The sequence below is a fragment of the Heterocephalus glaber genome, unplaced genomic scaffold (genome assembly GCF_053883595.1).
Source record: "Heterocephalus glaber isolate CG9 unplaced genomic scaffold, H.glaber_assembly_v1.0 deba00001594, whole genome shotgun sequence".
NCBI lineage: Eukaryota > Metazoa > Chordata > Mammalia > Rodentia > Bathyergidae > Heterocephalus > Heterocephalus glaber.
Genome location: NW_028258369.1, coordinates 12,081,998 through 12,107,723, shown reverse-complemented (window position 1 = coordinate 12,107,723; position 25,726 = coordinate 12,081,998). Strand labels below are relative to the sequence as shown.

General features: G+C 40.1%; 1 protein-coding gene and 1 pseudogene across 2 annotated transcripts in view; one reads left to right on the top strand and one right to left on the bottom strand.

Annotated features, from left to right (window-relative positions):
- Window positions 1–12,469, bottom strand: part of Scml2 (Scm polycomb group protein like 2) — a 78,905-nt gene extending 66,436 nt beyond the window's left edge. For both annotated transcript variants that reach the window (XM_004866143.4, XM_004866144.4), the window contains exon 1: window positions 12,373–12,469. The gene's annotated coding sequence lies outside the window, so the exon portion shown is untranslated. The remainder of the gene's footprint in view (window positions 1–12,372) is intronic.
- Window positions 12,470–14,052: 1,583 nt separating this feature from the next.
- Window positions 14,053–25,726, top strand: part of LOC101701107 (UBX domain-containing protein 4-like) — a 61,009-nt pseudogene continuing 49,335 nt past the window's right edge.

Sequence of the window (25,726 nt, the reverse complement as noted above, 5' to 3'; positions counted from 1 at the left end):
GTTTTTCTCTTACAAACTCATCATTTCACACAAAACCCTTCCCAAAATTAGAATACTTAAGTAAAAATAAAGAAAAACATCCCCTTTAACCCCACAATCAAATAATACCAGCTGTTAACCATCTGGTGACATATATATGTATATACTTCCAATTTTTATAAACCATACATGTAAATGTATATATATCTGAATGACCTTTAAATATATACTTTCCAAATTCCATGTCAATAATTTTCAAATGAAATTGGGTCTGTATTATAAATTCATAAAGTCAACATTTTAGCTAAAATGAAAATTGGACAATGAATAATAAATGCTGTTTAAAAATTCATGCCTTAAGAAAAAATTCCACTACTCTCAAGATTGACACTTAAAGGGCCGGGAATTTAGCTCAGTGGTGCTGCCGCCTGCCTCACAAGTGCAAGGTCCTGAGTTCAATCCCAGATACCAAAAAAACAAACAAACAAAACCCAAAAAGATTGACACTTAAAGCAGCACAAAAGTTATTGCATAGTTTGTAATCCAAAGTGATAAATACCAAAGTAGGTGAAATTTATTAGAATCTGGGGGTAAATTTTTAAATTTATGACTATAGATATCAAATACTACTTTTTAAATACTGTTTGACCACCAAAACTTCTAACCATTTTCTATATACTTTTTTTTTTTTTGGTACTGGGGATCGAACTCGGGTCCTTGCTCTTGTTCAGCAGGCAGCGAAACCACTGAGCTAAATCCCCGGCCCTTCTATATACTTTTTAATGTTATATACTATGCTATTTTTGAAAAAGGCTTAGCAGTTCCAATATAAAAATACTTAGGGAGGAGCTTTTTTATGAGACTGATGCACTACCTACTGTGCTAATAAGGCTCTTAGGAGCTTTTTTAATTAAAAAGAGAAAATTATACTAGTTAGGGAAAATGTAGCACTCAGCCTCAATGATTCATTTCTCTCTGGGCTTCTTAGTAGCTAAAGCAAAAACAGAAAATACTTGGGTTATATAAGTCTGCTACAAGATAAAAGTACATACTGCGCAAGCGCAAAGACCCGAGTTCGATCCCCGGTACCAAAAAAAAAAAAAAAAAAAAAGATAAAAGTACATACAAATCCAATGGGAAAGGCAAACATTTTTTTAGGACTGAATACCATTAGGAATTTGTGAAGGTTCTGATATAAATGAATAATGGCTAATGTAATTAAAACTGTCTGACTATAATTTGAGGGAAACAAAGTTCTATTGTCCCTCTTAAAATGTCCCAGCATTACACTGTAAGACATTATAGAATACAAGATTTCCATTATCTATTAGTAAACACTAGATAGCCACCAACTACAGGACACATGAATCCTCAGAGTACCTCAAAGAAAGTGTATTATACAGTGGAGTCAAGAACTTATCTCTATGATCTATACAGCAGATATGCAAACAACACAGCTCTTCCTGCAAAAAATCAAGAACCTGACATTCTAAAAACATAACTCAACTTCTACAGTGGGTATTCTGCAGAGAAAACTGTAAAAAAAAGCTTATCTTTGCTGTTGATATACTTTCAATCTCTTCAGCAGTGTAAGAAAGGCTCAAATAAGACCTTCAAAGTAGCTTTCCTGTTACAGAGGAGGGAAAATTTTGGTTTTTGAAAAAACTGAACAGCTTTGTTTGTCAGCATATTAGGAACAACTCCAACGGGCCGGGAATTTAGCTCAGTGGTTTCACCGCCTGCTGCACAAGTGCAAGGACCTGAATTCGATCCCTGGTACCAAAAAAAAAAAAAAATACCCATTAACTACGGGGCTGGGGATTTAGCTCAGTGGTTCCAGCACCTGCCTCAAAAGTATGACGGATCCAGGTTCAAAGCCTGGTACCCACAAAAACAAACAAAAAAAGAAAAAAAAAAAGGAACAACTCCACTGTAAGAAAAAGCATATTCAAATAAAAGTAAGGCCCCCTCCAAAAGGTATTATTAAGTTTGTACTATTTTATTTTTGGTACCAGGGATTGAACTCAGGACCTTGCACTTGCGAGCCAGGCGGTGGAACCACTGAGCTAAATCCCCGGGGCCCAGGTTAGTACTATTTTACAAAAGTGACTGACACTGAAATTTTCTTTACCAAGTGACAAGGTCTATACTAAATCTAGCAATTGTATTTAGCAAGATTTGAACAAGTACGCACAATTTGGGATCTTTTCTGAAGCCATTCATTTAGCAGTTTGTATCTTGTTATGTATAGAATTAAGTTAATAAAAAAGATCAACAAAGAAAATCTTCGTTTTAAACCATTTTCACAATATGATTAAACAATCCAAACAGTGATTAATAGTGGAATTATTAAGCCTAAAACTTTCATTGCACTTATGTGATTCTGGAGAAAATTATACTATTTGTTAAGAAAAAGTATAAAAGAGCTATTTAGCATTAATAGGCCTATAATTCTAAGATTGCAGGAACCTTCCATCATTTTTGCTTTCTGGGACTTTAAGTTAGATCTTTCTCTCCCCTCCCCCCCTTCCTTTCTTATTTGTAGTACTGAGGATCAAACCTAGGGGTGCTCTGCCATTGAGCCACATTTCCTAGTCCCCCTTTAAAATTCTGAGACAGGCTCTCGGTTACATTGTCCGGGCTGGCCTGGAACTTGTGAACCTCCAGAGTAGCTGGCATTTACAGGTATATGCCACCTCCACAGGCCTCTATCAGTTTTTGTTTTGCTTTTAAAATAGGGCAAGCTAACTCTGAGTCTCTAATTAGGGATCATTACCTCAAGAGTCAATAAAGGTAAACATTTTGACAAGGACCGTAACTAACCAAGTCTGACAGCAAGAAATCTCTCAGGAACCTTTTCAACTTTAGGCTACTGGGTCAGATGTTATAAAATGGATGAAATTTATAGAATTTCAACCTGAGAGACTAAAAGAATCAATCCAATTCAGAGGTTAAGCTTTTAAAAAAACAAATCTGTGCCAAGCCCAGCAAGGTTTCCTGCCACATTTCCTAAACAGAAGTCCTAATACTGTTCAAACTTAAGCATTCATTATGAGAATTATTCACTGAATCTCCCATTTTAGAGTTTTAAAACCTACCTTCTGAAAAGTAGTAAAGTGCCCCTATGGGCATTTGACCTAAAATGGAGACAATATATAAATTTTTACCAGTATAAAAAAATCATTCTCTATTATATAGATACTAGATGCTCCTTGACTTACAATGGAGTGATGTCCTGATAAACCAATCATTTAAGTTGAAAAACTCTTAAGTCAGAAATGCATTTAAGGCTGGTAACATAGCAGTATTTACCAGATTGACTAACCTTTTCCTGATGTCCATGGTTACAGTAATGAGTATCAATAATAACATACATAATATGGAAAAAAGAGTTGCTGGGATACCCTCACATTCTGCAATCTAGCCTCTACCTTCTCTATTCTCCTTTAACTGCTTTCCAAGACCCAAATTACCTTTTTAACATCAAACTTCATATCAGTGCTTCAGATCTCACTCTTTGACACTTCAGGAGCCCTTTGTAAAAATCAGCCCTCATTCCAGATAGTCCTCTTCTCTTGGCTTCCAGTATATGATATTCCCTGGTTATTCCCTACCTCTATTAGCCTTTTGTATCTACTTCCTCCTTCTGTTCTACCTGTTGATCTTCTCTAGTTACTCAGTCTCTTCCTCAAGAATTCTATTCTGTGGCTAATTCAACACCCCTATGCAGCATCTCTAATCCCAACCTCTCTCCAAAATTTACAGTCTAGCCAAATGAACACCAGTCGAATGCTTCACAACTACCTCAAACACTACATATTTAAAAAATCAAACTCTTTTGCCATCCAAAACGGGGACATTTTCTTCTGCTTTCTATTTTTTTTATTCATTTATTTATTTTTTGGTACCAAGGATCAAACTCCGGTCCTTGTGCTTATGAGGCAGGTGGCAGAACCACTGAGCTAAGTCCCCGGCCCCTGCTTTCTATTTTAATAGCCATTACAAACTCACAATATTTCTGAACATTAGCCATCTTTGACTCCCCTCTTCCTTTATTTAGTGTCTTAACAGTTACCAAGTTCTATTGATTCTTCGAAATCAGAAAGCTAATAGTAAAAGAAAAATGATTCGGGGCCAGGGATATAGCTCAGTGGTGCCACACCTGCATGGCAAGCACAAGGCCCTGAGTTTGATTCCTGGTACCAAAAAAAAAAAGATTCAAACCAAGATCTGTCAGATGCCAAAAGACAAGGCTCCAACTAACTGTACATGCTTTGAAAGGGAGAAATTAGAAGACATAATATATCATGCAACCTAGACAGTACAGACCCATGAGGGCAGGATAAAACAAAACTTATGGTCCCAGAGATCCAATGACAGTAGTGTTGGCAGTGATGATAATACATACTAGAAGCTGTCACTTATTGAGTTCTTGCTAAATGTCTGGTACCCACTTAAGCCTTTAGATACATTTTTCCTTATCTAATGCCTATTACAAGCATGTAGGATAGATACTATTATCAATGCCCATTAATATCCATTTGAAAGTTAAGGATATTGAGGCTCAAAGATCTGCCCAAGATCACCGCACTAAATTTGAATTTAGGTCCATAAATGTGTAACCACTTCTACTATGTTCAACTATGTGCATGCCTTAACACTCCTGCTAGTCAATAAGCTCCTTACGGGCATTACCATGTCTAGTTTATTTTTGAATCCTTCATAATAACTAGAATAGTGCCTGTCACACAGTAAGACCCCCAAAATATTTGCTGAATGAATAAAATCCCCCATGCTATATGCTACTTTTATCTAAACCACACAGAATCAGAATATTATACTTTTATTTTTGGTACCGGGGATCAAACTCAGGATCTTGCACTTGCGAGGCAGGCGGCAGAACCACTGAGCTAAATCCCCGGCCCAGAATATTATACTTTCAAAAATGTTTTGGTGAGATTTTTCTCTTGGCTGTCACTGTTATTCATCTCTGTTCCTACAGTATCAAATCTGTTGTCTCAATTTACACATAAGTCTAAGTTTGTATTGTAAGACTGAGGTAATCCTCCACTCCATCTTCCTTCCTGCACTTTTATTTTTTCCCTCTGAATTCCACCTCTTTCTAGGATGTTTGAAGTTTCAAAAAGATAGACCCAGGACAAATGGGTTACTGTTAAAGGTGTTTTTTTCAAGGAGAGGAACACCTACAAGCATATGCTATACCAGAATTCAGTTTATAAATTCTAATTACTTAACAGGTGGAACAAAAGCATGCATTTTAAACCAATATTCACCAAAAAAGAGAAAACACACAACAGTACTTATTCACAAAAGTAATGGCAAAAATGTTTCATATCTTCTTGAGTATATCACTAGTATAAGAAATTTCAAGGGTAAGGCGAGGTGTGGTGGCGTATGCCTATTATCCCAGCACTTGGGAGGGAGGCTGAGACAGAAGGATCTCTAGAAGTTCAAGGCCAGCCTGGGCTATAAAACAAGACCTTATCTCAAACAAACAAACAACCAAACAACCAAACCAAACAAAACAATTTTCAAGGCTAAAAGAAGTTCATATATATATATTTACTGGTGTTTTAAAGTAAATGTTGGAATAAGTGATGCAAAGTCATAGATATAATTCAATAGAGATTAATGAGACAACACAGGTAGAAGGAAATTTTCCCCTTAATCTATCTTGTTACAGATACTTTTCAGACATGAACAACAAACAAAAAGCTCTTCTTCACTGTCCAGTCAGTATGCAAAAGAGGGAAGGTGTGGGTTAAGTGCATAAAATACCACCTTTAAGTTTTTCATTTTGACTTAAACATAGTTTATTATTTTGTTTAAAGAAGTACTTCACATTTATATACAAATGCAAAAATATATTGATTTAACTCATATATATTATAGCTATAATATTCCTCTGGCAAAAAGAAACTATCTTTTAACTAAAATTTTGCTTCTAGTAATGGTGATTATCCTAATTCAGGAGAGAAAAAGTGTATATGCTCATTGTATACCTATATGTAACTTATGAAATTGGACATGACTCTCCACTTTAAGACTGGTCAATTATCTACTCAATTCAAACAAATCAATATAATAATCAAAGGTCCCATTTTCTGACATAAAAGTAATCAAAAAAAACCTAATGTTGCAACTACATTTCAAAACAAAATTCCATCTCTGAATTGTGATTATTGAAAGAACATTTTTTGATAGTAAGGATTTATACCAAATCAAGCCTTCTGGTGGAAAGGTTTCTTCTAGAGGAACAATTTTAATAATGCTTTAGTAAAATATACCTAAACAAATTATAAATTAATCTTTTTCTGTGTCAAAATAAATCCAAGAAGACAATTATTTTCAAGAATTTTTTAAGTTATCTAAAAAATTATGACCTATAAGCTAAAACAATTAGCCACTAGCAATTTTTTTTTTTTTTTTTTTTTTGGTACCGGGGATCGAACTTGTGTCCTTGTGCTTGTGCAGCAGGCGGCGAAACCACTGAGCTACATCCCTGGCCCACCACTAGCAATTTTAAGTGATTTATGTGAAACCTATGTACTTGGTTAAGAAAGATGTCAGAAAACAGATAATGAAAGACAAGGGTTGCTAAAATCCCAGTGTGTAGTTGTAAATTCCTAAGGTTTTAAAGCACAGTCACAGGCTAATTGCCCAAAGATCTGTTACCCAGAGACATCTGTGGAGGACTGGAGTTAATGGCAGGGCATGTCAATTTACTACAGACAGCTCACGGTGGGCCATTTTGACAAAAGAACTGGATCGGGTTACAGCCTGTTCCTATTATCACCACAGTCTAGATTTATGGTTTCTAGCACCAGCCCTACAAGAAATAATGGAAATGATGACAACAATCCCTGCTAGACAACAGACTGCAGAAAAGCATGCAATAAACCACAATCTAGAGTAACCCCAAAACTAAACATCCTTGACAATACTTCAACTATGAGGCAGGTGTCAGCAAATTACTCATTTAAGTATTTCTGTAACTTTTCAAAACCTCAACATACATACACACCCAAAATCTCAAACTATAGTTTCTAAAATAAACTAAGACCAAGCAATGTGTAAATATACTTATTGAATACTACATCTCAATGACCATCAAAGACTTTCATTTAATCAGATTTATGAAACTCTAAAAAGCTGGTTAAAAGTTAACACTACTTACTACTTTCAAAACTTTAAAGTATTTTGGAAAACTTCCAAATAACACTTTTTAAATGTTTCGAGGGAAAAAAAAGACAACAGCAAATGGCTTGCTTCCAACAGTATTCAGAAAGGTAATGGAATTGAAAAGATGAAATACATTTGATTTATTTAAAATGAATGTATAATCACTGAGTGTGGTGGCACACGCCTGTAATCCTAGCCCTTTAGGAGGCTGAGGTAGAAAAATTTGAAGTTTGAGCCCAGCTTAGAAAGACCCTATCTCATAATAATAAGTGAGGATAGAGCTCAGTGCAAAGGCCCTGGGTTCAGTCTCCAATATTGAGGGAAAAAACCCAAAATCAAAATCTTAAATCTGCTAAAACTAATAAAAGTCAGGAAGTGGCCAAATATTAAAAAATAAGGATTTTTCAAATACACATGCTTAAGTAACTATGACATAGTTACAAGATAGATACCAAACAGAGCTATTTATGTCTGGACTTCTGCACCAGTTAATCCTTCTGAGAAACAGAGGATGAGTAAAATCAAATGTGTATTCTAAAGACAAAAAGCAGAAAGACTAACCAACTTTTCCCTGAGAGAAGAATGCATCCTCAAGGTATGCCCTAGAATGGCAATATATTTGTCCCGTCTGAAGTTTACAATGGCATGTTACCACAAAAGGTGGGCACTCTTTCCGCCCTTACAACAATTTGCTCCTATAAACTTAGGAAGGGGCAGAGCCATAGTCATAAACACAGGCATGGATAGTAGGTAGTCACATGCTATCTTCAAATTTCCCCAGCTCTTTACTCATACAAAGACTTAACAAGCTTATTTTATTTTTTTAACTCTTTAAAGAATTCATCTAGCCTACGTAATAAAATTAAAAGGAAAAATACCATCAAACAAACTACCATCGGAGCCCAAAATCCTTCACTTTTCACACAATGAGATTGCGCCATTTCTTATGTTAAAATCATATACCAAAAAGAAGAGGTTTAGGAACATGTTTAGTAGAAACAGCACCATAAAAACCACCAGTATTATTATGTCTATGGCTGCCAAGTTTACTTATATTAGACAACATAAAGGCAAAATAACCAAAAATTTCTTATTCATGAAAACCAAAGAACATATACTCATTTCTAATCTTAGATGGTTTCTGAAATTTTTTTAGTTATCCTGCTTTAAGAACCAACAGCTCTGCTATCATTTACTGAGATGTTACTACAGTAAAGGCATTTCTGTGCTGAAAGTAACCAAAATCCAGACTAGTTAGCGTCTGGTAAACATATTTAGTACTAAATTATACTAGTATTTATATAATACCATTTTAATCTAAGATAAAAGGATAATGAGTATTAAGACTCCAAGCCAGGGAAAGTAAACTTTCAAAAACACCAACACTGGCCATTTTCAGTATTTCCAGGTTTTTGGTTACTGCAATCAACAGTCACTTCAAATTCTAAGACATTATGTCCTAATTTTCAGGCATTAATACTATGATGATTCTAAAACTCTTAGGGGTGGTGCTTGACTTGCTCACACCAAACCACAAAGCATCTCCTGGCAATGCTAGACCAAATTCCATAACACAGCGCTAACTCTGATAGCTGGTAGGGCTAACTTTGTTCTTTTATGTCCTAAAAACCAGGAATATGAGACATAGGATTCCCCGGGAGGGGAGCTAAAAGAAAAAAATGAGCTTCGATTTCTATGCGCAAGTGGAACACAGCTGGCATAAAGGGAGAAAGAAGGCAGACAAGATAACCCAGCAAAAAAGGACTAGAAGTGACTAATAATTCAAACAAATCCCTTGCATCCACCACCAGTGTGGATTTACTAAAGTCACAATAGTGATTTCTATTAACCCAAGGAAAGTAACCTTAAGATACTCAAGTGAAACCCCTCCCCCAAGAGCTCAAACTAAAAATGGGGTTTGGATCTTCCTTACATGGAAGAGTCTTTTCATTGAAAAAACTTAGTATTTACTCGGCCTTTTCAAGGCACTTTAGCATCATCAATTATTTCTCAGTGAGACAGCACAGGATTACCATAACCATTTCACTGATGCAGAAACAGACACCAACAGCAAAGAACACGAGCAGGAAGAGGGATGATAGGAAGCATCTGGGAGGAACAGGCAGGCAGCTAGAAAGGAACAAACCCACAAGAAAATGAAAGTCACATCTGACCATCATAAACCTTGTTGTTTTTGAATTGAGAGAGATTTATAAAATATTTTATGGGAAAAGTGCTTTAAAATATCAGTAAGTTAAAGTATAGCTACAGTCTATATTATTTGGTCATAAAAGTGTAGCTGCTTAGATTTTGAAATATCCAATCTCCAGCTCACATACTGATTTCATTTTATACCAACAACATTTTTCCTTCAAGCCTCAAGAGTAGTATATTATGTTTTATCCAGAAAATAATCTTCATAAAAATGTATAACTTTATACAATTGTACCAGAAAAGCACAAAACTCAACGTGTCAAAAGTAATTTGCATTTACAACCAGAATTTTGCTTAGAGAATTATTAAAACACTGAATGAGTTTGGCCTTTAAGGAAAACAAGTACTTGTTCTACACTCATAATGATTTTCTTAACTATAACCTTAAAATATTCAGGAATAAACTATTCATGGGAAGCCTTAAGTATCCAGAAATTAGCACTTACAGTGGGCTCCGGATAAAGGTGCCTTCAATTGAACTCCATACAAAAGATAGCCAAGTGCTCAATAAAGGTATGTCGACGGAATCATAAATCAAAAGGACTGACCAATCGTCTCATGAGATGCTGTTACACTTTTGAGGTATCACCTCTTTTTTTTGGTACCAGGGATCGAACTCAGGACGTTGTGCTAGTGAGGCAGGCGCTGGAAACACTGAGCTAAATCCCGGCCTACCATCTCTTTAAGATTGACCCCAAAAGGGCTGGGGATTAGCTCAGTGGTTCCGCCCCCTGCTGCTCAAACTCAAAGACCTGAGTTCCATCCCCCCTACCAAAAAAAAAAAAAACAAAGATTGATCCCAAAGTTCTTTGTACACTTATGACACCATTAGTTTTCCAGTATCCTCACACATAATGCAGTACTGTTCACATTAATCTTTTTTCCTAAGCTATCAATTCCAAAACAAATCAGGTTCTTTGGGGTTAACAGGTACATACACTATTATGAAGCCTAGAAGGCTGCAAGAAGATATATATGAAGTTTATTCAAAAATTTCAAACCCATGTTAAGTCTTTTTTTTTTTTAAATCAGACTGTTTCAAGGTTATGGATAAGGCTATATAGCAGAACAAATACAAGGCATCAGGTGTGTTTCCTTTCTCAAAATCCCAATAGGACTAACTTCCAAAAGCTTATTTTCACAGTCCTCCTATTGAACATACAAAGCCACAAACAACCTGAAAGAACATCCATCACTGGAAATGTTAATAATAAGTAATAAAGAATGGCAAAGGGCCGGGGATTTAGCTCAATGGTTCTGTCCCCTGCCTTGCGAGAGAAAAGGTCCTAAGTTCGATCCCCGGTATCAAAAAAAAAAAAAAAAAAAAAGAATGGCAAGGAAGGAAATTATCATTACTGAAGAAAGTTTCAAGCAATTAACTGTGTCTACGAGTTATTCTTATAATAAAGTCGCTTGCAGTAGGAAGTTGTACTCCATAAATGTACATCTTATAATACTCTTCCATTAAAACCGAAATAGGCATAATGTTGGAAGCATTAAAAACGCAACAGCATCTAAAGCTACCTTATTCTGGAGGGGAGGAGAATCTCTAATAATTCCGAAAATCACATGATCATAAGTTACTTTCCTGCCTCTGTTCCTCGGATAGTCCAAAGTCACTCTACAGGTCAGCCATAATCGTTAATCTAATTCTTCAAAACGGAGACAACTATTCAGTTGTAACCCACTTCGTGATGTATAATCAAAGTTTAACAACCTTTTCCAAAAAATCAATACTCTTAAACAGCAAGCTGTAAGTGAATACCTACCTGGGGCTGCCCAAACATTTCAGTGGAGGGGACAATCACGGTTCAGCCCTTGAAGCTAGGTATATAACTCAACGTATAAAATCGATCAAATTTTCCTATACTCATTTTCCCTCTGGCTCTTCACACTCAGATGGAACACAAAGTCTATCCAAAGAAAAAAAGTGAGAAAAGAACCATTTCATGGAAAGACATCCCTTGCTCCTGGGTAGGAAGAATCAACATAGTGAAAATGGCCCTACTTCCAAAACTGCTATATAGATTCAATGCAATCCCGACTGAAATCCCAGCCGAGTACTTCAGACCTTGAAAAATCAATCCAAAAATTCATTTGGAACAAGAAGAGACCTAGAATAGCAAAAGCAATTCTAGGCAATAACGACAAGGTAGGGGATATCACAATCCCCATTTCATGACTGTTTCTAAATGAAGGCTGCATTGGTCCCTAGACTTAAACCGTGATGGCGCGGCGACCGCCTAGTGGCACTTTGAGAAACTTGGAGCCCCTCTCGCCTTCCCGCCCGCCAAGGACGGGCCCCCGTCCTCCGGATCCGTTTCGCCCTGAAGGCGAGCTACCGGCGTCCTTGGTCCCCGCCAGGAGCCCTGCGGAGCGCACCTGGCACAGATGCGCCTGCTCCCCGCCACGGGCGCATCCTTTCGGGCGGACGTTCCTTCCCAAAATCCAAGTTACCCAAGTCCCCGGAAGGGGCTCGGGTCCATCTGATCTCAGACCACTTGAAGTCATCCCTGCCCCTCGGCCCCATCAACTACCCAACTACCCGCAATGTCCCCAGACCCCAGCCCGGTCCCACCTACCCAAGGGAGGCTGCACAGGAGGGCGCTGTCCGCGCAGCCTGCAAAGGGGCAGCTGAGGAACCGCGGCCCAGCGCTGGAACGCCCCGAGGCAAGATGGGCCCGCGCCCGGCGAAGGGGATCCGGGGAAGTGAGGGGCGGCGCGCTGAGGCTGAGGAGGGTCCGCGGAGAAGACTAGGTAGGGCAGGGAAGCAAAGGTCTTGGGGGTGAAGCCGCCGGGGTAGACCTGCAAGGATGCGGGGCCAAGCCTAGGCGGTACACCAGCTCAGCGGCGAGGGGGCGTTCCTCACATGGGACCCGCTGCAAAGCCACCACGCCGTCCGCCCTACGGACGATAAGGGCCCGACCGCCACAACCCCATGCTCCGCTCCTCTCGGGGCTCGGAGTTACTACGCACCTTGGGTCCTGTCGGCAAGAGCAATGAAATTCTGTCCCGCTGGTCCCGTGAGCCAGGAACGGACTTTACACCGCCGCCGCCATATTTAAGAAGCCGCGCGCGCCGAGCCGCGCATGCCCCGCAACCGCCACCGCGGCCCCGCCCCTCCAGGCCGGTCCATTCGCTCCGCGGTTGCAGCGAGCACTCCCTTCTACTGCTGCCGCGTGCGGGTCCCGGACCAGCACTGCGCTAGCGCACGCGCAGGCAGAGGGCGACAGCGAGACCCTGCGAGCCCGGGAAACCGCAGGCAGTTTTCCCTCATTACCTCCAACCACAACCCCCCACACACACAGCCCATTCATCCAAAGCCCACCAAGTTTCATCCTGGGAACTCGCTCCCCTTCGCCATCGCATTCGACTCCCGGTCACCGCCCACCCTGGCCACTGACCCCAAAAGCAGCCGCTTTCGTAGAAATTCAAGCGAGTTCGAGGAGCAGGGGGAAAAAACAGTTCCTTACAGCAATTTCAGCAAAGCCACTCCTTTCCAGGTCGCAGCATATTCCTTGAAACAGCTTTCATTTTTTCCTCATGATTTTTTGCCACGCAATTCCCGTGCAATTCTACTTTCTGGATTTCCTTGTTCCTCTCAACCCAGGATTGAGCTAACATACTCGATTAACCCGAAGGGTGAAATTTTTCATTCACGGACTTGAGCATTATCAGGAGCATCCCTGGGAGTACGTGTTGGGGGGGGGGGTCGTGGGGGGAACCCTGCTGAGTCAGATCCTCGATCCTCTCTCTGCCCAGAGCAGAGCCCAGAGCGCAGGTGAAGGTCACATCAAGAGGGAGCAGGACGGAAAATAGCCTTAAAATGGCCCGCGATTGTTTGCACAAAACACAGCAAACGGAAAACCAAGGAAAAACACTCAGACTTGTAAATTTGGGTATAAACAGATTCCAAACGTTTGCTTCAAAAATAATAGGATGAGCTGTTAGTCAAAAGTAAACTATTGGCAGGCCTTCTCTGACTACAATTCTTTCCAAATCTAGGGGTAAGTTTTGCATACATGATTTCCTTAACTTAATGTATAGAAGAGTATAATGTACTTTTAAAACCACAGTTCTGATACTGGCACAAAAACAAACATGTGGATCAATGTAACAGAAAAGAGGATACATGATCCCGCCGCGCTCCATTCCCCAGTCGGCCTCATGGAAACTTCGTGGAAACAGTGAGAGCCGGGCCCAGTGGAGGACAGGCGCCCTCCCCACCCTGCCCGGCCAGGCCCAGCCCGGAGCACGCCGCTGCCGAAGACTCGAAGACTCACGTGCGCTTGCCAACGGCAGCAGACCCCTTCCTGGGCTGCAGTCTGGTCGCAAGGGGCCACCCCCGTGGACAAGGGTCAGAGCCGAGGGACCTTCCCCTGGGCTTCCGTCCCTCCTCTTTGCCTTTAGATTGCCCGACACCAGTAGAAATGTGGACCCCAGGGCCGGCTCTGGTCCCAGCCTTCTTCCGGCCGGCGCCGGCTCGGCTCACCCTGGACACTGACCGCCCGGCAGTGCTGGCGCCGGGGCCCCGGAAGCTGAGCCGGGCGCCTTGTTTCTTTATGCTTCTCCCTGTCTTAGGCCCCCGATCTTTGCTTCCCTTCATGCCAATCTATAGGTTGAAAGTTTTGGTTTTTCTTGAATCACCTCATGATGATGGAGTTGAGAGTAAACCGCGTGGCCCCTCGCCTGGAGAAGGCACCGAGGTGCACAGCCCTGGCAGTGGCCGGCCAGGCCCAAGTGGCTCTCGGACACAAGGACGCCAGTCGAGCTCCTGCCGGAAGCCTCATTGCTGCTCTTTTGGGGCCCCCGGATCCCCCACACTCAGCAGAAGAACACAACGTGGCCAGGTGCCGCCCAGGACCCAGGGTTCAGAAGCCGGCCTCCACGGGCAGGAGGAGAAAGTGGAGAGAGCCGTCCGCAGCCGCGGCGTGGAGCCCGACCCGAAAGAAGCGCGGGCGGCTGGGCGGGGCAGTGTGGTGGTGGTTTATTTTATTAAATTTTTCCTTTCTACTCATTTTGATGAACACAATTTCAAGCTGCCCCTGCCGAGGCGCCGCGCAGGTGCAAGTGCAGGCGTGGAGCAGGCTGCGCCCCAGACTTGAGGAGCTCACGTACTTGAGCGTAGCTAAAACCCATCCCTCAGGCTGTGCTGCTGTCAGGGTTTGCTTTCCGACTTTTTCCGCCCCTTGAGAGAGAGTCTACAGAAAGGTTTTTTAAAGGATCAGGTCTGCTTTTAGTTTTGTTTCTTTCCCCTCCCACTCTTTAAAAATGGGTTCCGTGAGGAAAGGCAGAGCTGCTGTGTCTGCCGCAGCGCACCTGAGTGAAGTGGGGGCGCCGCTCCTGGTTCCGTTCCAGCCCCGTTTCCCTACTGATGCGATTAGGGACTTTAATTTAAAACCCTCGTTCTGTAGGACACTCTCCAGACAACTTCGACGGCCAGCGTTCTAATAAAGGCTCATTTAACCCACCCACCGCCCCCAAAAAAGAAAAGAGGATACAGAAACCACCCCAGGTACATTCAGCTGACCAACGGGCCAAAAACAAACATGGAGGAAAGACAGCCTACATAACAAATTGTGCTGGGAAAATTGGATATACACATACAGAAGATTGAATCTACACCCATATCTCTCATCAAGTACTAAATAAAAATCAGAATTGGCTGGGGATTTAGCTCAGTGGTTTCGCCGCCTGCTGCGCAAGCCCAAGGACCCGAGTTCGATCCCCAGTACAAAAAACAATCAGAATGGATCTAAATATTAAAACAGAAACAACCTGCTAGAAGATAAAATAGATAACTCTTGAAGACATAGGCATGGGCAAGGACTCTGAACAAAACATCACTAATTCTTTTATATTATATAAAAGTTCTTATACATAAAAGGAATTTAATGTATACTTGGTAAATGAGAAACTGGATGAATATCTTTCATTATGAAGTTCCACAAATTTTGCCCAGAAAACCAAAAGTAAGGCAATTCTTTGAACCATGATTTCTTTTTCAGGCAAGCCTCAGATTTGCTCCTGCTAATTTGCTCCTATAGTTCTCTTGACTGAGCCCAAGATCTGTGCAACCTTAAGATATGTTACCCTACCCAGTCCAAGTCCAATTCAAAATCCTCCTGTATCTCAAGTGTGTATGATTATTTCCTTTTGTACCTTTCTTTAGAGTTTAATATTAGTGAAGCACAATGAAAAAAGATAATCTTTCCCAGAAAAGAAAATTCAATCTAATTTTTATCAATATACATGCTTATACTGAAATAATATTATTTGCATAATAAAATTAATGTCATAGGATTAGGGAACACTCCCTCTAGTTTTCATACTTTCTTCCTAAAACACAGAAGCCTAGCAAAGCCTGGTTGACTAAAGAGCTAATGTGTAACTAGTAAACACTATTTGTATTTTCATCTTAATGAAAAAAATTCATATAGTAGGTGTTAAATAACTAATAAATTAATTAAGATAGTAACTGGGTTTATAAACATCTTCAGATCCATGTTTCTAACTTTTTTTCCTCATGAAACCAAGAGTGCATATCAGTAAGATATAAATTGGCATTAGTATTTTTTGTTAAACCTCTTTTCCTAACTTCAAAATAGTAACTTCCCTGGAAAAATATTAAGAAGTGAAATCTGTGATAGGAAGCCTAAGAAGCTAACCAAACAGATGGCTATAGATTGACACAAAAGGAGGACATGGCTGCAACAGGAGCCGTGAATGCTTATCTGGAATAGAAGCCATTATCAATTAACTATATCTCCTTTAGAATCATTCCATACCTCAAGTTCTTTTCTTTAAATGAGGACAATGAAATCTGCTACTTATGTCACAGATGACATGTCAATTCAAATCAATAAAAACTACAGTCTTAACAGATCCCCATACTTTAAAAAAAAAATAGATAACTTAGTCTTTTACCCAAAAAATAGTCACACATCTAAGTTGACTTTGGCCAAGTTAAGTATTTGATAGGCTGTAAAAAGTGGCATAACCTCAGTGAATACCATATTACACAGTGTTTGTCCATTATTGATTTACTCAGTCCTTCATTCAAACAGTGATTCATTGAATGCTCATTGTATGCCACACTCTGCTAGAAGTAAGGACACCAAGAATAAGATACCATGAATAAGATGATTTGAATGGTCCAGGAGTTTACACTCAGAGGAAAGATAGTCAGAAAAACAGATGTTTTAAGATCTTCAAAAGAACTAGGATCTAAACTGGGTGCAGTGGTGCATGCCTGTAATCTCAGGTACTTCTGAGGCAGGAAGATCACAAGTTCAAGTTTGAGATCAGCCTAAGCAGCTTAGTGAGACCCTGTGTGTTAGGGTTCATATCTAGATGTCCCCTCAAAGTCTCATGACCTCATAGGTGTGGCTTTGGGGCTTTGGGGATGTGATTGGATCATGGGGGCATGATATTCATCAGTGCATTGGTTTACTGATGAATTTATAGTTAGTGTGATTTGGGAGGTGAAGCCTGGTTAGAGGAGGTGGAAATGAGGAACAGCACCAGGCAATGATGCCACGAGCCATAACTCATTAGCTGCAACTTTTCTGAGCTTTTGCATGGCCATGGCCGGTTATACATATATATATGACAAGATTTTAGCTTTGAGTTTTCTCATGAAAAACTGAAATTTAATGTCTAAAATTTAGCAAGGAGATATTCTAATTAAGAGACTGAAATTCTTTTAATGTTGTGCTGTCCTCCTGGAATATTTAAAACTGCAGCATCATATTTAGTTGTTTGTGAAGAATGTATGAAAACAAAAGCAAGGATATATAGATAGATAGATAGATAGATAGATAGATAGATAGATAGATAGATAGATTTTTTTTTTTTGCTTGGACTGGCTGTGATTTTAGCAGAAGACACCACAAGGTAGAAAATATACTCAGATTCCTTTTTCAGAGCAGGTCAAAAGCTGGTGGTCAGTGGAACATTGCCCCCTTAAATTGGTGGTCAGCACATTCAAGAGGAACCCCAGCTGGGAATCACTGCCATAGTATTAATCCTTTATTTATGTACAGTAATGTCCAGTGGCTGAGCAGAGTATGAGTCCCAAAGAGATATGTAGCCTGCTTGGGTGAAATCAGGAGACCTCGGGTACCCCTCCCCCCACCAACCCTTCTGTCCAGGCTTCCGCTTGTTCGGCTTCTTCTCCAGTTTGCTTTCATCTCACTGCGGCTTCTGCTCCGCCGACACAGCGTGCTGAGGAAGACCCTAATTCTCTAGCCCCTCAGCCATCTCGCAAAGGTCTAGCTGCCCCTCTTGTGAAGCCCACTTCTGGGGCCACTCCCTGTCCCCGTACCCTGCAAAAGGCTGTTACATCGAGCTAGGGGGTTGGAGACCCTTTGTGCTTTCCTGTCTCGATTTTGCCTGACCCTGACAGCTCAGAGGTGGACATGTATGTTCATGCCTCATTTGATTTTAACATCCTAAAGGACCTCAGGCAGAGCGTGCTAACTAATGGTGTCCAAAGCCCCTATACAATGGGTTTGTTGGACAATGTACTTCAGACTTATTCTCTGGTTCCACATGATGTTTTTCACCTTGCAAAAACGTGCCTGTCCCCCGCTCAGTATCTCCACTTTGAGGTGGAACTGTGTTCTTTAATCAGGGAACAGGCTCATAAAAATGCTCAGGGAGATGCTCAGTCGAGAGAAGTTACTATTGATATGTTATCGAGCACAGGTGACTTTTCGGATTTAAGCAGGCAGGCCTGTTGCCCAGCGTTACTCTTTCACCAGCCAGAGGACCTCCTGTGGAGGGCTTGGGCTTCTATGCCAGTTGATGGTGCACCAACAAAATCATTTACTCAAATCATGCAAGGGCAGTTGGAAACTTACACAGAATTTGTAAGATGGAGACAACCTTCTGTTTTCCTACTTCTCCAGAGAAAGCCAAATTTGAAGAACTTGATCTCTCCTGCTTACACTGGTTGGATTTTGGAAATCTGGAAATGGGAGCTACTGGAATTTCAAGAAAGCTCTATCTGGAAAAATAAATTCTATGACCTGTGTGCAACACCTGAGAAGATAAGATGTGAAGGGGTAACAAAGGATAGCACAGTTGATAGTTCAACAGCAAAGATCACGTTGATTGTGCAAAAACACACCAAATACAAACTTTCACCTTTAAATAAAAAGCTGTATCACTGAAAGCTCTGTTGTTGTGTTTTTCTTTTAAGACAAAAAATACTAATGTATGAGTTATTATTATTATTATTGGTACTGGGGATTGAACTCAGGACCTTGCACTTGCAAGGCAGGCATGGCGCCACTGAGCTAAAACCCCAGCCCGGTTTTGCCTATTTTTTACATCTTGGTTTTCTGAGTAAACTGATTAGTTTCTTGAGGATGAGGTTTCCTAATTTTTTGGACCCAAAACTCGTTCCCAAAAACATGTACTTGTTGACTCAACCTAAACAATCATGAGACCCAGATAAAACAAAGTCTTAGTATTTCAACAATAGCAGCAGCATCAGCACCAGCAAAGGACCCCACAGGGGAAAAAAAAAAGACTACTCACCTATGAGGAAATAACAGTCCTATAAACATAACAAAAAAAGAAGTAGCAAAAAAGGTTCCTAATAAGGAAAAGATACAAGGTATGTGTTCAGAATCAGAAAACAAAAGATAGGTGCTTAGTTCTCAGGTATTTTTATTATGCTCCTTACAACTTAAATTTTATGGTCCTAGATACTTAGAGAATAAGAAAAGCTTAAAATTAATAAGCTAACTTAAAAAGGTGGAAAAGAATCAACCAAAGGAAAGTACAGTAGAATGAAAGACAAAATAAAAGCAAGTGAAACTATCAATGAAATGGAAAATTCAGGTAGAACAGAGACTGGCAAAGCTGAAAGTTGGTTCACACACACAATAAACTATAAAGGATTAGCGTATTCAATATTTCCCAGATTAATCTGTAGATACAGTGCAATTCCAATAAAAATTTCAATGGCATTTTTCAAAACCCCCAATAAACTGATTCTAAAATTTATATCAGGGTTTCTCACCTTTGACAGTTCTGTTATTCAGTCAAATAATTTTTTGTTCTGGGAGATTGCCCTGAACATTGTAGGATACTTTGCAGCACCCCTGGCTTCTACTTACTATGGTATATGACAGCTAGAATCCCTCTTCAACCAAGTTGTCACAACCACAAATGACTAGAGATATAGCCAGATATTCTGATGTCATGGGTGAGGATAATATCAATCACTCCCAGATGAGACACACAGAATTATACTTTTAAAGGGAAAGGATCAAAAAGTCAAAACAATTTTGAAGCAGAAAACCAACTTGGTCTCCCAGACTTCAGGACTAATTACACAGCTTTAGTAATTAGAACAATACAGTATATGGTACGAGAACAGAGCAGTGACAGTAGAAATAGTCCTCTTCCCAAATTGCAAACTGGGAGAAAACATTTGCAAACCACATAACTAGAATATATAATCAACTCCTACGCATAAATAAGAAAATCCCAAGCAACCAAATAAAAAATGGGTACAAGGGATGAAGAGACATTCCACAGAAGAGAAAACTTATAGCCAACAAACATGTAAAAAGATGTTCAATATCATTAACAACCAGAGTAATTCAAATCAAAACCATAATGAGATGCTATTTACACTCCTTAATTGGCAAAACTGTGAAGTCTGACAATATAAAGTGCTGACAAGAATACAGATCGGGAGCCCAGGATTTAGCTCAGTGGTACCATGCCTGCCTCACAAGCACAAGGTCCTGAGTTCGATCCCTGGGACCAAAAAAAAAAAAGAATGCAGATCAACAGAATCATTTCTTTTTCTTTTGGTGCACATTGCTGTTAGGACTGTAAATTGATATAGTCCCTTGAGAAAATAATTTAACCTTACTTCTATCATGAAATCAAACATTCATAGACTATGATACAATAATTGTACCTCTCCAATATACCCCAGAGAAACTCTCACACATATATCCTAGAAGGTATGTACATATGGTCATAGTAGCATTGTCTTCAATAGCAAAACTCTGAAAACAATACAAATATCAATTGACAGAAGAGTAAATTAATGCCCTGTACTATATGCATATAATAGAATATTATATTTGAAGTTGAAACGAATAAACTACAGCACCACACCCCACTAGGGATGAATCTCCGCAAGACAGTATTATGTACAAGAAGTCCGTAAATATTCCACACAACTTGCTACCTCCCTCCCCCCTGGGTACCAGCGATCGAACTCAGAACCTTGCACTTGCCAGGCAGGCATGGTGCCACTGACCTGCATCCCCAACCCACTTGGTGCCGGGTTTTTGAGGGGTTTTTTGTACCGGGGTTGAACTTGGGACCTTGCACTTGCATGGCAGGTGGTGGAACCATTGAGCTGAATCCCTGGCCCACACTTGCTGCCTTTTTCAAAAAAGATAAAAACAACTAAAACTAAAAAATGGGGCAGGGGATGGTGGCCCATGCATGTAGTTTCAGAACACTAGAGCCTAATGCAGGAGTATCACAAGATTGAGCCCATCTTGGGCAATATGGAAATTTAGCAAGACCTTGTTTCAAAAATTTAAAATGGTAGGGGTTGTTAAGTAAAATAAATCCGACGTACAAGCTTAAATATTACATGGTTTCTCTTACATGAGAAACCCAAAATATAAATAATTTAAAGAGCAAAATAAAAGGCAGATAATGGGAAACAGATCTTTTGCAAATGTGGAGGGGACCAAGAGATGGAGGGAGTGGGGAGGGAGGAGAGGGGAAGAGGAAGTAAAAGAAATCAAGATATGTTATATACATGTACCAACTCCCCAAGATGAATGTGATTATTATGTACTGCAAACATGGACTAAAAAAAATAAAGATGCAATAGTTAAATCGCTGCCAAAAACAGAGACCAGTATGGACAACTTGGCAACTTAGCAAGATCCTGTCTCAACATTACAAAAGGGCTGAAGATGCCAGGGATATAGGTCAGGATGAAGGTCCTGGGTTCAACCCAGTAACAACAACAACAAAAATACCAAAACCCACGTGCTTACATGAGCTTGTGGATCTATTCCACAAAATTATTGCTTTTAACCAGTGCAATAAAGCAAATTTCAAGTATGTTACTAGACATTGATTTTCATTGCTTTTTATTATAGCAAACTTACAACAAATCTCTAAGTTAAATATATACTGTGTTGTAGATATAATTATCTTCTAATTTACCTTATTTAGTAACCTTCTGTTTGTAGTCCTTCTCTGACTCCTACTGTACAATGTAGAGGTGACCTTTACACATGTATTATATACATACGTAGAATCTCTGTCATACACATACCTAGCCAGGGAACAGCCCACAACTCCCATTCTCAGCCGACCTTGTCAAAGTTAGGACATGCATTGTCTCAACCCAGCTGAGCCTACCCTATTCTGGCATCTCAGTCTTCCTTAGTGCTGGCTGAGGAGTTTCCAGTGTTGCCTGTGCAAGTTTTAGGAAGCAGAACTTTGCCCTTTGAATCGCAGCTCTTCCTTAAAACTCAACACCATATTTCTATTCCTTATGTTTTCAATCCAAGATACAGGCCTACTCTTCTCTTCAGTCAACAAATATTAATCCCTTTTACTCTATGAATGCAGTGGATTAGGTACCATGGGAAATGAGCCAGATAAAATCCTGCCATCGATAACCTGAAAACCAGTGGAGAAGGTGAGACATATAAAAAAATAATCAGCAAAAAAAGTATGTCAGATCTTGCCCACACCTATAAAATCAACAGTGATCTATATTCCAGGATGAATCCAACCTATGGCAGGAAACATGTAACAGATTCCAGTCCCTGAAAGTCCAGATGTAAGCAACTGCTTACATTTTCTCATTCTTTGATTCTCATATGGAACATTAATACTTACATCCAAGACTCTTACTTTTCTACTCCACACATGTTCCTCTTTTAGAAATGTGCTTAGCATCTAAGTCTCCCTGGGGCCTTCAGGGCTTCTGATTTTTTATTCTGGCAACTTTCACAGTTTTGCCCTATCTTTGGCCTGACAGCCTTGCACAAAGTGGGGAACTGCCCCAGAATGTGAGCAAAGGAATTTGGATAGTATTCACTAGGAAATAGGGAGCCACTATCGGTCTCTGAGGCCAGGCAAAATCACAGCTGTACTTTGCCAGGTATATGCTAGGATATCAGAACTATATCTGGACACCTACAATGGATACCTGTCTCCTAAAGTCAAAAGGGTAAAGGATAAGAAGAAGCATTTACAAGACTCTTCTTCTTACAGGAAGAGAATGAAAAAATAAGACGCCAATAACTGATATATTCTCCTTTCCTGTCTTTAGGATTCAAAGATGACTTAGGTTTGAGACTTGCAAACCAGGAACATGGTACTGTGTATTTGATGGAAATAAGAAATGCAAGAGAAGGAAATGATGGGAAAAAGTGCAAACAGACTTAAAATGGAGCCTGTTAACCTGGAATTGTAGATAAGGATGGACAGAAAAATTAGAAAGACAATGACATGGGGGAAATTTTATAAATAAAGGTATAGATAAAGGATAGGGAGTAAAAATCTCTGTCAGGTTTCCAGTCAGGAAACAGGAATCCACCAGTGATCTCAATAGAGAAAATTGAATATAAGGAATTACTAGCCAGACATGATGGTGCACCCACGTAATACCAGCAGTGAGGGAGACTGAGGCAGGATTGCCAGTTCCAGCCCAGCCTTAGCAACTCAGGGAATTCCTGTCTCAAAATAAAAAATAAAGCCAGGCTTGGTGGCGCATGCCTGTAATCCCAGCAGTTGGGAGGTGGAGGCAGGAGGATCGCCATTTGAGGCCAGCCTGGGCTACATAGTGAGTTAGAAACCAGCCTGAACTACATAGCAAGACTCTGTCTCAAAAAAAAAACCAAAATGTAAATAAATAAAAATAAGAAGGACTTCAGTGGTGGAGGAACCCTTGGTTCTAACTCTGGTTCTAGAAAAGAAAAAAAAAAAAAAGGGCCTGTTCACAGTGGGTGGGCATGGTGTTGTGCATCTGTAAGCCCAGCTACTTCGGAGGCTGAGGCAGGAGGATCACAAATTCCAAGCCAGCCTGAGCAACTAACAAGACCCTATCTTTAAAAATTACAAAATAAAAAAAAGGCTGGGAATGTGCCCCTCAGTGCCCTTTTAATCTCTAGTACTTTAAGACGAAAAAAGAAAAGAAAAGAACTAACAATATAAAAAGGAAAAAAGCAAAAAATTATTCTGGCTAAGTACTAAAATGTACTTAGCCAACTCAAAATCCAACAAACAGCTACTGCAGAAAGCACTAGCTACTTACAGAGCTGAGTGAAGAATGGACTTTAAAAGACCTAGAAATTTTGAGAAGGCTTCCACCCCACAAAGCTAAGATTCAGACCTCTGAGGTGATGGTGAGGTATATCAACTACCACCACGGAGAGGTAGAAACACAGGGGAAGCCCTTCAGTAGAACTGAGCAATCAGCCCACTGTACCAAGAACCCCAAGGGGACCAGCCACTCAGCAAGACAATGTAGCTGGGTGACATACTATGAAGAAATATGCAAACAAGAATTACAGTCCTCCAGCACCCTCATTGGCAGATTGTAACACGAAGTCCAATTCCAACTGTTAGTGGACAATTGTAATCCCAACACTCTGGGAGGCTGAGGCAGGAGGATAGTAAATTCCAGCCCAATTTGGCTAATTTAGGATATTAGCAAGACCCTGTCTCAAAGATTAAAAAGGGGATAGGGATTTGCTCAATGTGAAGATCCTAGCTTCAATCACCAGTGTTGCATGAAAAAAGATTGTGGATTTAGGGAGTGAATCAGATAAAAAAATATGGTGTATGTGTAAATTTTAAAATATTTACTAGACTAAAAGACATACTGTCACGATTCTCCTCAAAATACTCTAACTTCAGATACACTCACCCCATCATTCTCGGCACTTTGAAACAGTTCTGGAAGTCCTCAATCATGAGTGTCTTTAGTTGAGCTTTCTTGGCTCCCTGATGTTCTAAATCCATTCAAAGTTTAGCTTTATGGTCATTTTGACTTTGGGGAAGAGTCAAAAGTCTAAATATTCTAGGTCCAGTGAGTAAGATGGAAGAAGTCACACTGTACTGTTCTTACAACCCTTCCTTTCCTTGGATATCACTTGGCAGCAGCATTCACCATATTTTTATTTTTATTTTTTTATTTTTTCGGTACCAGGGATCAAACCCAGGACCTTGTGCTTATGAGGCAGGTGTGGTGCTACTGAGTTAAATCCTTGGTCCAGCATATTTTTAGTCATAACTTTCAAAGATATTCACAAAGAGGACTTCCATAGGTCTTTCAGAAAGTGATAAAAAACAGTGGGGTGGGATGGGATAAGGGTGTGCCAAGCAAGCAAAAGGGAATTATTTTTTTGTGTGTGTGGAGGGGGGAATTAATGCCATGGTGCTTTACACTGTCATAAATATTATTATTTAAATATTCAGTTTGTATATTGGTCACCACTTGTATTTCTTTTTTTTTAACCCCCATTAACTTTATTGGTACATTTTAGGTATAAAATCACCACTTGTATTTCTGAAAAACGGGTCACAGAATTAGTGGTTCTTTGCCAGTGGAATGCAATCACATTTCAAATACCTTAATAGACACTGATTATGTTCATAATTTTTTTTGCTTAAATTCTTTTATTGGTACATTTTAGATATACAATACATTTACATTTATCATTTGGTGCTTGCACCTGTACATGATGTAGCTTGGTTCTTATTTTTTCCCCATTCCCCATGCTCCCTTCACCCCCTCCACCCTTCCCTATTTACAAAGAATTTGTTTCCATATCTCATAATTTTTCCTTTCCCTTCCTCTCCATAATTGTTTTTAATAGCAATTTATAAGAAGCTCTATATTAAATATTCACTGGCTTGTGCATGTAATTATTGCCTAAACTGTTTAGCAAGTCTGTATTTTCAGCCACACTCTGACCTCTACTCTCTACAATATATAAGTGACCTCCAAGTGTCCCTCCCACACATACCTAGCCAAGGGACCTCACAACAACACCCTTTCTCTGCTGACCTTGCCAGGTTAGGACTTCAACTGCTTTAATCCAGTTGAGCCTACCCCAGTGTGGTATCAGCCTCCCTCTTCTTTAGTGTTGGCTCCTCACCTCTCATCACTGCCCATGTAGATTTGGAGGACCAGAACTTTGCTACTTGAATCCACAGCTTTTTCTTCATCCGCAACTATCATATCCCCATTCCTTACTTTTTCAATCCAAGATCCAGGGCTATTCCTCTCTTCACTCAACAAATACTAAGC